Source organism: Tamandua tetradactyla, chromosome 8 (assembly GCF_023851605.1).
Source record: "Tamandua tetradactyla isolate mTamTet1 chromosome 8, mTamTet1.pri, whole genome shotgun sequence".
Classification (NCBI taxonomy): domain Eukaryota; kingdom Metazoa; phylum Chordata; class Mammalia; order Pilosa; family Myrmecophagidae; genus Tamandua; species Tamandua tetradactyla.
Genome location: NC_135334.1, coordinates 33,330,321 through 33,345,345, shown reverse-complemented (window position 1 = coordinate 33,345,345; position 15,025 = coordinate 33,330,321). Strand labels below are relative to the sequence as shown.

The 15,025-nt window shown below is 40.2% G+C and overlaps 1 protein-coding gene across 10 annotated transcripts in view; it reads right to left on the bottom strand.

Moving 5' to 3' along the window:
• Positions 1–15,025, bottom strand: part of C8H11orf65 (chromosome 8 C11orf65 homolog) — a 239,768-nt gene that overhangs the window by 85,554 nt on the left and 139,189 nt on the right. The window lies entirely within an intron of this gene.

Here is a 15,025-nt window from a genome sequence, read left to right as displayed (position 1 = left end):
AAAGAAAAGAGAAAAAGAGAACGGTGTATGGGGAGAGTGATCATAACATCTTTTGTGCCAGGTAATTTTCATATATTGTCTTGTTTAAATCTCTTTAAAAAAAAAGACATGGTCATTTATTTCCATTTTATGAATGAATAAATAAATTGAGACTTGGAGAAGTTAAGAAACTGTTCAAAATTATATAGGGAGTAAATACATATCAGACCCAGTAGTAATACCTGACTCCAAGTTCAGGCTCCTTCCTCAGCACTGTGCTGTCTTTTATTAGCCTAAGCATACAAATTAACACATCTACTTAATATGAGCTAAGTGAATAGAGAAAAGTTAGTAGTCCTTACAAAGAACAATGTCGATTTAAGATATGAATGAGATTGTTTTGGATGGAAATAAACATAGGAAAGATAGAATAAATAAAGTAGAAGATTATTATTCATGTACCTTGATTTATCACCAGGTGATGTCTCCCAGCTGGTGTGTAACTGAGGCTTCAGCAAGTTGTACCATAATTCTGCTAAAGCCAGCTGTCTCTAGGTGATATGGCATATGGTAAGTGAATTCTGTGATTCTGCGCCTATTACCACACTTCTTTCTATAAATGAGTCCCCTGAATAGAGACGCTGTTATATGAGATAAAATGGCAATAGACCAGGCATTCTGTAAGTTCATAAATGTTATTCTTGACAGAAATGACAGACTATTTTAACCATTCTATTGTGTATGTAGAAATATTTCATTGTGTTTTTAGTTTGCACTTCTCTAATGTGCTGGTTTGAAAGGATGCATGTACCCTAGAAAAGCCATGTTTTAATCAAAATCCCATTTCATAAAGGCAGAATAATTCCTATTCAATCCCAAAATATTTTATCTATCATGATGAGGACAAAATGATGCCTCTTGTATTATGGGAAGTGCCCAATGTAATCAGCCTGCCAGCAAATAGCTGGCATATTCTATTGGATAGCTCTTATTATCCAATAAGCTTTAAATGTACATAGATTGGCCTTAGTGAGGGGAAGACCATGTTGTTAGGTCTATATACATAAGCCTCTATCCTCATCAACATTGCCACTTTGTGTACATGGCCCCACTGAACCACCACTGAGGTGGCCAAAAATAAAGGATGACAGCCACATCTTCTCTGATTACTCTGAGCCTTCTGCTTCATATAAGCCCTTTGAAGGGCATTCATGTGGGACAAAGACATCTTTCTAATCTGTGCCCATTCTGAGTATACCTTTCCCCAGACCATGTCACCAATTTCGAGTTTAATTCTAAGTACCAGACCTGATAGTAATCTATTAACTACTGTCCACAGTCAACAAGATCCCTACCTCAGGCTGTTTCCCTTCTACATGAAGTAGAAATCCAGGATGTAACAATTGAAGTTGTATTCACATTATGAACATTTTGAGGGCCACCAATGTGAAGGAATGTAATTAGTAACCATTCATTTCTGGTTGATGCTGGCATCCTGTGCATATCTCCTTTGGAGAAATGTCTATTCAAGTCTTTTGTCCATTTTTAAAATGGGTTGTCTTTTTATTACTGAGTTGTAGATTTCTTAATAAATTCTGGATATTAAACCCTTGTCAAAAAAATGTGGTTTCCCAATGTTTTCTACCATTGAATAGGTTATCTTTTTACTTTCGTAATGTCATTTGAGGCAAAAAAAAAGTTTTAATTTTGATAAGGTCCCATTGTATTTGTTTTTCTGTTTTGTGTTACTCTAGTTTATATATTCTGGAGTTTTGTGTAAATGGAATCATACAGTATATGCACACTTTTAAGTCTAGCTTCTTTTATGCAGCATTGTTTTGAGATTTATCCATGTTATCGTGTGTATCATTAGTCCATTCCTTTGTATTGCTAAGTAGTACTCCTTTGTGTAGATACACCATAATTTGTTTAACCATTCATTTGCTGATGAACACTGGGGCGGTTTCCAGTTTGGAGCTATTACAAAATAAAGTTTCTAAGAACATTCATATACAATCTTTATGTAGATATATATTTTCATTTCTTTTGGAAATAGATAAATAACTCAGCATTTCTCTAGAGTAACTATCCAGGGGCTGGGTTGAATGGTAGTTGTTAGTTTAGCTTTTTAAAAAACTGCCAAACTATTATTCAAAATGGATGTGCCATTCTGCAACCCTACCAGCAACGTATGAGAGTTCTGCTTGCTCCATATCTTGCAAACAATTGATTTGACAGACTATTTTAATTATTCTATTGTGTATGTAGAAATATTTCATTGTGTTTTTAGTTTGCACTTCTCTAATGTCCTGGTTTGAAAGGATGTACGTACCCTAGAAAAGCCATGTTTTAATCAAAATACCATTTAATAAGGGCAGAATAATCCCTATTCAATACTGTATGTTTGAAACTGTAATTAGATCATCTCCCTGGAGATATGATGTAATCAAGAGTGGTTATTAAGATGGATTAGGTGATGACATGTCTCCACTCATTTGGGTGGGTCTTGATTAGTTTCTGAAGTCTTATAAAAGAGGAAACATTTTGAAGAATGAGAGAGATTTGGAGAGATCAGAGCAGGACAACACAGCCATGAGAAGCAGATTCTGCAAGCCAGCCACCTTTGGAGATGAAGAAGGAAAATGCCTCCTAGGGAGCTTCATGAAACAGGAAACCAGGAATGGAAGCTTTAGCAAATGACGCCATGTTCACCACATGCCCTTCCTGATGAGAGAGAAACTCTGCATTCACCATGTGCCCTTCCACTTGAGAGAGAAACCTTGAACTTCATTGGCCTTCCTGAACCAAGGTTTCTTTCCCCGGATGCCTTTGATTGGACATTTCTATAGACTTGTTTTAATTGGGACATTTTCTTGGCCTTAGAACTGTAAACTGGTAACTTATTAATTTCCCTTTTTAAAAGCCATTCCATTTCTGCTATATTACATTCTGGCAGCTAGCAAACTAGAACACCTAAGTATTAACAATATTGAACAACTCAAGTGCTTTTTACATATATTTCTCTATATATTTGTTAGTGAAATGTCTGTGCAATGTGTTGCCCATTTAAAAATTGTACCATATGTCTTTTTCTTTTGTACTATATGTCTCATCATTGAGTTTTGAGAGGTTAGTTTTGTTTTGTTTTACACATTCTAGATACAAGATTTCTGTTGGTATATATTTACCAAAAGTTTTCTCCTAGTCTGTGGCTTGCATTTTTATTTTTCAAAGTGTATTTTCAAGAGTAAAAGCTCAACTTCCAGGAAGATGGTGGAATAAGATAGGTCAAGTTCACCCCTGCTCCAAGGAACAGCAGGAGAAGTGACAGAAAAATGACCAGGACAGCGATTCCAGAGGACAAATAACCTGATAGGATATTCTACACTACATAGGGAGGCTCTGGTTGAAAAATCTGAGGAATTGAGATGCAGAGAACCAAAGACCATCCAGCTAGTGAAAACAGCTTTATGCGCCCCTTTCCATACAGAGAGCCGATGTCCTTAGGAGTGCACAGACAGAAAGATGGGACTAGGAAGTAAGCCAAGCTGCGTTCTTTGAACGTGTAACACCCATGTGCACCATCCCACCCCTATGACCCCACAACCTGCCCCTGTACACTCCTGAGACTTGCTCACTTCTCACCCCATACACCCAAGCCCCGCCCCCTCCACTGCCCCAAGCACTTCTGCCCCAACTCCCCCCTGGGACCCAAGCATCCTTACCCCACCCCCACCCCCAGCCTATCCTACTCCTGTGTCTACCCTTACCCGGCCACCCCCAGGGACCCACATACTCTTGCCCCACTCCTCACACATCCTTGTCCAAGAAAGTGCTCTACTGAGCATCCATGCCACACACACATCTAGCCCATGGATGCACACCCCCACCCCAGCCCTCCAGTAGAGCTCTGCGCATGCCACACCCATACCCTGTCTGCTGTGCCCCAAACACACACATACCCATATTCCATCCCCCAAGCACCTGCCCCACACCCCCATGCATGCACACATCCATGCCCTGAACCCCCTGCAGGTACTCATATGCGCATCCATGCCACTCACCCCCATCCCATGCACATGCACACCTGTGTCCCACCTGTCACATCTCCATGCATGCACACACCCTTGTTCTGCCCAATGCCATGCCAGGACCCCCCACCCCAAGACCTGTGCATGTGCTCCACCCCAGCACAATTATCCCTATGCATATACACACCCATGCCCCAACTTATGCACCCTGCACTGCCCCTGATCTGCCTCCTGACACATCTGTCTCCATTTCCCCCATGCTACACCCTGTGCCTGCATTTGGAGGCCTGCTTGAGATGCACCTTGCACCCCACACTCCATGCTCCCAAGTGCAAGCTTAGCACCCCTGCCCTGTGCCTAACTCTGCACCACAACCTGCCTTCACACTGCTGTCTCCCACCCCATGCCCCATATCCTGCCATACCACAATCACACAAATACAAAACTTTAGATTACCGAAGGGAATTGCCTCCCAAAATAACCCTATCAAGATAATTACATGCCTCAAAGGCAACAGAAAATCACAAAGCATATGAAGATGCAAATATAACACAGCCTAATGACCAAATTAAAACACTGGAGGACACACAGACTTTGGAACAACTAATCAAAGATGTTCAGGTAACTCTACCAAATAAATTCAACAGGCTGGCTAATGACATAAAGGAGATCAAGAGGAGCATAAAGAAAATTTTTAAAGAATAAATAGAAAATAGCAGATATCACAGAGAGAAAAATACTGTACACTAAATTAAAATTATATGAGACAAACAACAGCATATTTGAAGAAGCAGAAGAAAGAATAAACAAAATAGAGGACAGGACAATTGATTTTGAATGCACAAAAGAAAAAATGGCAAAAAAGATGGAAAAATTTGAATTGGATCTCAGAGAAATGATGGACAAAACAAAGCACACAAATATTAAGAATCACTGGTGTCCCAGAAGAAAGAAGGGTAAAGGGCTGGGAAGATTACTGAGGAGCTACCAGGAAGATTAGTTGAAGAGATATTGGAGGAAAACTTCCCTTTATTATAAAAGACATAAATATGCAAATAAACAGAAGTCTAACAAACCCCAAATAGAAAAATTCTGTATAGCTTAATGTAATGCCTGGATACATACCCAAGTATGCTGAGAAAATAATTTGAAAGAATTGGAAAAGTCCCTGGAGGGATGGGATTAAAAGTAGGGAACTATTAAACTTTCCCACCTGGAAAACCCCAGAGATTGTCTCAAACGTTAGGGACTCCCAAGTCAATTAGCCAAGCGCTTGATTTTGATGCTTGCTCTTGTAATGCTTAGCCTGCCTATAGTTATGCCTAAGAGTTACTTCCAGAAGACCTCTTCTGTTGCTCAGATGTGGCCTCTCTGTCTTTCGAAGCCCAACTCTGCATCTGAACTCATCACCCTCCCGCCTATATGGGACATAACTCCCAGGGATGAGCCTGGCTCTGGAACCAGGGGATCAACAATGCTTTCCTGACCAAAAGGGGGGAAAGAATTGTAACAATTAAGATATCACTGGCTGAGAGAGTTCAAATAGAGTTGAGAGGGCTACTCTGGAGGCTACTCTTACACAAACTTCAGCTAGACATTGCTATTTATTGAGGTTTGCTAAACCCCAACCAAAACTATTCCTGCAAACCCTAAAGAACACCTAGAGCTTTATCAGAAATTCTATAAAGGTTCATGTACTAAGATTACTTTCCAGAAACCTACAACTTCCAGATGAGTTCCTAGGCCACATAAATCCTGAAACCTAAAGGGGCCAGCCTCTCCAAAATATCAACTAGTTTCACCCCCCTATCCCATATTATCAACAGCCCTTTCCAACATGAAAAAGTTAGAATGGGTGCAGCCCAAGTACCCCTAAAGAGTGGGAGGAAGATCAAAGGAGAAAGTGGAGTTATAACAGAGAAAATAGGATTTAACAAATGAGTATGTAATGGTTTGAAATGATGTATGTACCCTAGAAAAACCAAGTTTTAATCCTAATCCTATTTTGTAAAGGCAGTCATTTCTTCTAATCCCTATTCAGTACTGTATGCTTGAAACTATAATTAGATCATCTCCCTGGAGATGTGATTTAATCAAGAGTGGTTAAGCTGGATTAAGTGGAGGTGTGTCTCCACTCATTTAGGTGGGTCTTGATTAGTTTCTGAAGTCCTATAAAAGAGGAAACATTTTGGAGAATGAGACATTCGGAGAGCAGAGCAGGATGACATAGCCACAAGAAGCAGAGTCCTCCAACCAGCGACCTTTGGAGATGAAGAAGGAAAATGTCTTCATGAAACAGGAAGCCAGGAGAGGAAACTAGCAGATGACGTCACATTCGCCATGTGCCCTTCCAGATGAGAGAGAAACCCTGAACTTCATCGGCCTTCTTGAACCAAGGTATCTTTCCCTGGATGCCTTTGATTGGGCATTTCTATAGACATGTTTTAATTGGGACATTTTCTTGGCCTTAGAACTGTAAACTAGCAACTTATTAAATTCCTCCTTTCAAAAGCCTTTCTGTTTCTGGTATATTGCATTCCAGCACTAACAAACTAGAACAGAGTATGATTGCTGAATCATTCTCCTGAATTCTTTTTTTTTTTTTTTTGCATGGGCAGGCACTGGGAATCAAACCCAGGTCTCCAGCATTGCAGGTGAGAATTCTGCCACTGAGTGACCATCACACCACCCTGATATTTCTTTTAATATCAGCTAGAAGTAAAAATCTAAAATTGGGGAATTGTAACCTATACCAAACTCTGAAATCTGTTCTACAATTAATTGTTATGATGTGCTTTAAAATTTATTGCTTTTTTTGTATATATGTTATTTTTCACAAAAAATAAAAATATATATTTCTTCTAGCCACCAGTGTTTGAGAGCAGATAGAAGAAAAAAATCTGAAATAGTGGAATGGTAACCCATAACAAACTCTAAAATCTGTTCTGTAACTACTTGTTGAGCTGTACTTTGAAAACCGTTGCTTTTTCTTTCTTTCCTTATAAATCTGTTATATTTAACAATAAAACATTTAAAAATAAATTAATAAATATAAAATTAAAAAAAAATTAAAGCTAAAAAAAAAAAAAGGAAAAGAAGCCAGGACCTTAAATACCCTTCTCAGTGTAAGGTCTTTATCTATCATACCTAGGTCATACCTAAGTATATCATAGCGGTTTGGAGGATAGATTATTATTACAGTTTCTTAGTTACTAAGAGAATGTATTTTTTTAAAATTTTTTTATTAATCAAAAAAAAGAAAAGAAATTAACACAACATTTAGAAATCATTCCATTCTACAAATGCACTCAGTAATTCTTAGTATCATCACATAGATGTATGATCATCATTTCTTAGTACATTTGCATCAATTTAGGAAAAGAACTAGCAAAACAGCAGAAAAAGATATAGAATGTTAATATAGAGAAGAGAATTAAAATAATCATACTAATAATATATATATAAAGGAAAAAGAAAAAAAACAAAAACAAAAGATACAAACACACAAACAAACAAAAAACCATATTTCAGGTGCAGCTTCATTCAGTGTTCCAATCTAGTTACATTACACTTAGGTATTATTGTGCTGTCCATTTTTGAGTTTTTGTATCTAGTCCTGTTGCACAGTCTGTATCCCTTCAGCTCCAATTACCCATTATCTTACCCTGTTTCTAACTCCTGCTGGTCTCTGTTACCAATGATATATTCCAAGCTGATTCTCGAATGTCGGTTCACATCAGTGGGACCTTACAGTATTTGTCCTTTAGTTTTGGGCTAGACTCACTCAGCACAATGTTCTCTAGGTCCATCCATGTTATTACATGCTTCATAAGTTTAGTCTGTCTTAGAGCTGCATAATATTCCATCGTAGGTATACGCCACAGTTTGTTTAGCCACTCGTCTGTTGATGAACATTTTGGCTGTTTCCATCTCTTTGCAATTGTAGATAATGCTGCTATAAACACTGGTGTGCAAATGTCCGTCTGTGTCTTTGCCCTTAAGTCCCTTGAGTAGATACCTAGCAGTGGTATTGCTGGGTCGTAATCCATTCTGCCATTCTATGTCTTTTGATTGGGAAATTCAGTCCATTAACTTTTAGTATTATTACTGTTTGGATAATATTTTCCTCTACCATTTTGGCTTTTGTATTATATATATCATATCTGATTTTCCTTCTTTCTACACTTTACTCCATACCTCTCTCTTCTGTCTTTTCGTATCTGACTCTAGTGCTCCCTTTAGTATTTCTTGCAGAGCTGGTCTCTTGGTCACAAATTCTCTCAGTGACTTTTTGTCTATAAATGTTTTAATTTCTCCTTCATTTTTGAAGGACAATTTTGCTGGATATAGGAGTCTTGGTTGGCAGTTTTTCTCTTTTAGTAATTTAAATATATCATCCCACTGTCTTCTAGCTTCCATGGTTTCTGCTGAGAAATCTACACATAGTCTTATTGGGTTTCCCTTGTATGTGACAGATTGTTTTTCTCTTGCTGCTTTCAAGATCCTCTCTTTCTCTTTGACCTCTGACATTCTAACTAGTAAGTGTCTTGGAGAACGCCTATTTGGGTCTATTCTCTTTGGGGTGCGCTGCACTTCTTGGATCTGCAAATTTAGGTCTTTCATAAGAGTTGGGAAATTTTCAGTGATAATTTCTTCCATTAGTTTTTCTCCTCCTTTTCCCTTCTCTTCTCCTTCTGGGACACCCACAACACGTATATTTGTGCGCTTCATATTGTCATTCAGTTCCCTGATCCCCTGCTCAAGTTTTTCCATTCTTTTCCCTATAGTTTCTGTTTCTTTTTGGAATTCAGATGTTCCATCCTCCAGTTCACTAATTGTAGCTTCTGTCTCTTTAGATCTACCATTGTAGGTATCCATTGTTTTTTCCATTTTTTCTTCTTTGTCCTTCACTCCCATAAGTTCTGTGATTTGTTTTTTCAGATTTTCTATTCCTTCTTTTTGTTCAGCCCATGTTTTCTTCATGTCCTCCCTCAATTTATTGATTTGGTTTTTGAAGAGTTTTTCCATTTCTGTTCGTATATTCAGCATTAGTTGTCTCAGCTCCTGTATCTCATTTGAACTATTGGTTTGTTCCTTTGACTGGGCCATATCTTCAATTTTCCGAGAGTCATCCATTATTTTCTGCTGGTGTCTGGGCATTTGATCAGATTTCCCTGGGTGTGGGACCCAGCTGGTTGAAAGCTTTTTCTGTGAAATCTCTGGGCTCTGTTTTTCTTTTCCTGCCCAGTAGGTGGCGTGCGTGGCACTCATCTGTCTGCACGGCAGTCGGCCCGGGAAACCGCGCATGGAGGCGGGGGTCGCTGGCCGCCGCGGCTTGGGAGAGTGCCGGTCCTAATTGCCCAGCTGGCCTGAAACGCCAAGCGTGACGGGAGGGCCCCGCTATCCAACGTTCCCAGTCAGACCGGGGAGCCACGTGCATGGAGGGGACCCCAGTCGCCAGCAGCCCCGGCCGGGAAAACGCGCGCCCCTCGGGTATCTCACCGCAGCAGATTCTCCCTGCCCGTTCAGCTGTTCCAGAATGGGGTATGCTGTCTTTTTGGTCTTGTCGTGACTCCGGGAGCTGTTTCGTATTGTTTCTGTTTCTTTAGTTGCTTTTCTGGAGGAGGAACTAAGACCCGCACGTCTTACTAAGCCGCCATCTTCTCCGGAAGTCCCCGAGAATGTATTTTTTAAAACCAACTTTGTATTTTAAATACAATAAAATTCACTATTTTAAGTAAAAAAAAAAAAATGTAAAAGCTCCTAATTTTGCTGAAGTAAAATTTATCAAAATTTTCTTTTACAATTCATGCCTTTTGCATACTATTTAAGAGATATTTGCCAAAACCAAGTGACTTAGCTTTTCTCCTTTGGTTACTGTGGTGATTTGGAGTCATGTGCACCAGAAAAACTTGCCCTTAAACTTGATCCACTCCTGTGGTGTGACCTCTTGTAAACAGGACCTTTGGATGTGGTTACTTTGCTTAAGGTGTGGCCCACCTTAGACAGGATAGGCCTTAATCTTATTACTGAAGAGCTTATAGGGAAGGTCACAGAAAGAGAGAAATCCACATATAATAGCCAGAAGCTGGAAGTCAACAGAACCCAAAAGGGAAAAGAGAAATTAGGAAATGCTGCCATATGAACTGCCATGTGACAGAAAAGCCAAGGACTAAGGATTACTGGCAGCCAGCCCAAAACACTGGAGACTCCTTGGAGAAAGTCCCACCTTGTTTACACCTTGACTTTTTACTTCTCCTAGCCTCAAAATCATAAACCAATAATTCCTGTCATTTAAGAGAACCCATGACATGGTATTTGTTTTAGCAGCTAGAAAACTAAAAACCACTTTTAGATATTTCATAGTTTTTGCTCTTACATTTAGATACAGGATCCCTTTTGAGTTCATTTGAGTTTGCAAACGGTTTAAGATAAGAAGCAAGGTTCATTTTGGCATTTGAATATCCCATTTATTGAAAAGACTATCCTCTCCCAATCCAATTGCAATGGCACCTTTTATGAAAACAGTTGACAAAATGTATGTAGGTCTATTCTTGATTCTCTGTTCTGTTCCACTGACCTATATATCTATCTTTATAACACTACCACAATGTCTTGATTACAGTAGCTTTAGAATAAGTCTTGAAATCAGATATTGTCAGTCCTCTAAATTTGCATTTCTTTCCAAAATTTTTTGGCTATTCTAGTTCATTTGCATACCCATATACATTTTCAAATCAACTTACCAGTTTCCCCAAATAGTCTGCTTGGCTTTATAGTGGGTTTGCATTGAAATTAGATCACTTTGGAGAGAACTGACAACTTAACAATAATGAGCCTTCTGATCCATGAACATGATATACCACTTCAATTTATAAAGATTTAATTTTTCTCAGCAGTGTTTAGTAGCCTTCAGTGCTAATTTTTTCCTTCCACTTATGCCTAGGTATTTCATGTTTTCTGAAGCTACTATAAATGGTATTTTTAAAAATTTCTCTTTCCAATTGTTTGCTGCTGGTATACAGCAATACAACTGATTTCGGTATTCTACAACCTTGATAAATTCACTTAGTTCCAGTAGCTATCTTTGTAAATTCCTTAGGATTTTGTACCAAGATGATCATGTCAACTGTGAATAAAGGCAATTATGGTTCTTCCTTCCCTTTTTCTTGATCTTACAGAAAAAGCATTCAGACTTTCACCATTAACTATAAGGTCAGATGGAGACTTTTCATAGATGTCCTTTATCAGGCTGAGGAGATTCTGTTCTATTCCCATGTTGGTTAGAGCTTTTATTATGAATGTGTATCAGTGAGGGTTCTTTAGAGAAACAGAATCAAGTGGAAATATCTGTAAATATAAATTTTATAAAAGTGTCTCACATACTCATGGGAATGTCGAGTCCAAAATCCATAGGGCAGACTGTGAAGCTGACAACTCAAATGGAGGGTCTGGATGAAGTCCACAGGAGAGGCTCGCTAGCCAAAGCAGGAAGAGAGACTGTCTCTTCTGAATCCTCCTTTAAAAGCTTCCAGTGATTAGATTAAGCATCACTCATTACAGAAGACACTCCCCTTGGCTGATTACAAATGGAATTAGCTGTGGATGCAGTCAACGTGATCATGATTTAATTCCATGAAATGTCCTCATAGCAACAGACAGGTCAGCACTTGTCCAACCAGACAAACAGGTACCACCACCTGGCCAAGTTGACACATGAACCTGACCAGGACAGTCCATCCCTTATCAACTTGACAGCTATACATATCACCTTAAGCCACACTTAATTTCTAAATAGAAAACAATAAAAGACACATTCTTTCCCTCATCTAACAATACTCACTTGTTATTGCATATTACTCAATTGCTATCTGCATACAACCGGAAACACATTAAATCTCCCCAGAATAGGGTGCAAGTTCTTGGGTAATATTAATTCTTAAACTTGATATCTTACAACTTAAATACTATAACATGAACAAAACAGCATTACAGTCTTCGTTTCTGTAGCTGAACATGTGGTTATAGTTCATATTGATCACTATCTTCTTCCATTACCCATTCCATGTTCCCTTTACCCTCAGCAAGCACTTCAGCTGGCCACAGTTCTTCTCCTGGTGGGGTGACCCAAACCTTCATCCCTGAAGTTGAAGAGTCATTGGTAGTCCTGCCTGGACTGGGTTGTTGCAGTTTTCCATTGATTTTAATCACAGGGCATGGTGGTACTTAAAGACATTCTAGGGAATCTCCTATATTCCAGGAAAACTCTTCTTTACCTCCATTGTGTAACTGCAGTCCTATTTCCCCCTGATAGTAAGGGTCAATCACTCTAGCCAGTAACACAATCCCCTTCTTGGCCTGTTGATCCAGGGGAATGAGAAGCCCAAAGTGACCAGGTGGCAGTCTTAGATTCCAGTTCAATGGAATAATTGTTGTTTCTCCTGGTAGAAGCATTCCCCCTTTTAGAACTAAAACCTGTAGACCAGCAGAGTTCAAGGACACAGGGACAGGAAGCAAAAATTTTCTGAGTGGATCACCAGGGGTACTAGTGAGTGGTGCCACTCCCACTTCCACCCCTTAGTTCCTGGACCCATGAATCCTGGCTATGGGAGAAACTGCACCATGCAGTGGATGCTGATTCAGAGCATACACAGCTTCCTGGAGAACATTACACCAGCCCTTCAAGGTATTGCCACCTAATTGGCACTGTAATTTGATTTTCAAAAGACCATTCCACCATTCTACCAATCTAGCTACCTCTGGATGATGGGAACATGGTAAGATCAGAGAATTCCATAAGCATGTGTCCATTCCTGCATTTCATTTGCCATGAAGTGTGTTCCTTAATCAGAAGCAATGCTGTGTGGAATACCATGGTGATGGATAAGGCATTCTGTAAGTCCACAGATGGTAGTTTTGGTAGAAGCATTGTGTGCAGGTAAAACAAACCCATATCCAGAGTATGTGTCTTTTCCAGTTAGAACAAATTGCTGCTCCTTCCATGAAGGGAGTGGTCCAATATAATCAACCTACCACCACGTACTTGGATGGTCACCTCGGGGAATGGTATGGGTCTCTGCTGCTGGCAGACTGGGCACCTAGAAGGGGCTGTAGCCAGGTCAGCCTTGGTGAATGGAAGTCCACGTTGCTGAGCCCATGCATAACCACCATGATGAGTTTGTTCATGAGCTCATTGCGCAATGACAGGAGTTGCTGGGGAAAGAGGCTGACTGGTATCCATAGAACAGGTCATCTTACCCACTTGATTAAAACCTTCCTTTGCTGAAGTCACCCTCTGGTGCACATTCACATGGGAAACAAATATGTTCATGTTTTTAGCCCACTCAGAAAGGTCTATCCACATACTTCTTCCCCAGACCTCTTTGTCACCAATTTTCCAATTATGGTCTTTCCAAGTTACTGACCATCCAGTCAAACCATTAGCAACAGCCCATGAGTCAGTATACAAATGAACCTCTGGCCAATTCTCCTCCCAAGCAAAATGAACAACCAGGTGTACTGTTCAAAGTTCTGCCCACTGGGAGGATTTCCTCTCACCACTATCCTTCAAGGACACCTCATAAAGGGGTTGTAGTGCTGCAGTTGTCCACTTTTGGGTGGTACTGGCATATCATGTCAAACCATCTGTAAACCAGGCCCGAGTTTTCTCTTCCTCAGTCAAGTCAATATAAGGAACTCCCCAAGAGGCCATAGCTCTGGTCTGGGAAAGAGAAGGTAATGTGGCAGGAGTGGAGACTGTGGGCATTTGGGCCACTTTCTCATGTAACTTACTCGTGCCTTCAGACCTGCCCTGGCCCTATCTTGTATATACCATTTCCATTTTATGATTGAGTGCTGCTGCACATGCCCAACTTTATGGCTTTGTGGGTCAGACAGTACCCAGCTCATGATAGGCAACTCAGATCTCATGGTAAGTTGGTGGCCCGTGGTTAAGTGTTCAATCTCTACTAAGGCCTAGTAGCAGGCCAAAAGCTGTTTCTAAAAAGGAGAGTAGTTATTTGCAGTAGTAAGGCTTTGCTCCAAAATCCTAAGGGTCTACATTGTGATTTCTCCTATAGGGGCCTGCCAAAGGCTCCAGACAGCATTTCTATCTGCCACAGACACTTCCAGCACCATTAGACCTGCTGGATCATATGGCTCAAGTGGCAGAGCAGCTTGTACAGCAGCCTGGACCTGTCACAGAGCCTCCTCTTTTTCAGGTTCCCACTCAAAATTAGCAGCTTTTCTGGTCACTCAATAAATGGGCCAGTGTAGCACATTCAAATGAGGAATATGTTGTCACCCAAATCCAGAGAGACTGAACAGGCATTGCGCTTCTTTTTGGTTGTAGGAGGGCCCACATGCAGCAACTTATCCTTCACCTTAGAAGGGATATCTCGACATGCCCCATACCACTGGACACCTAGGAATTTCACTGAGGTGGAAGGCCCCTGTATTTTTGTTGGATTTATCTCCCTTTCTCTGACATGCAAAATACCATACCAGTAAGTCTAGAGTAGTTGCTACTTCTTGCTCACTAGGTTCAATCAACATATCATCAATATAATGGACAAGTGTGATGTCTTATGAGAGGGAGGAACGGTCAAGGTCCCTTCGCACAAGATTATGACATAGGGCTGGAGAGTTGATATACCCAAGAAGTAGGGCAGTGTATATTGCTGACCTTGCCAGCTGAAAGCAAACTGTTTCTGGTGGTCCTTACTAACAGCTATTGAGAAAGAAGCATTTGCCAGATCAATAGCTGCATATCAGGTACCAGGGGATGTACTGATTTGCTCAAGCAATGATACCACATCTAGAAGAGCAGTTGCAATTGGAGTTACCACCTGGTTGAGCTTTTGATGATCCACTGTCATCCCCCAAAACCCATCTGTTTTCTGCAAAGGCCAATATGAGAGTTGAACGGGGATGTGGTGGGAATCACCACCCCTATATCCTTCAAGTCCTTAAGAGTGGCAGCAATGTCTACAATCCCTCCAGGAATTGGTATTGCT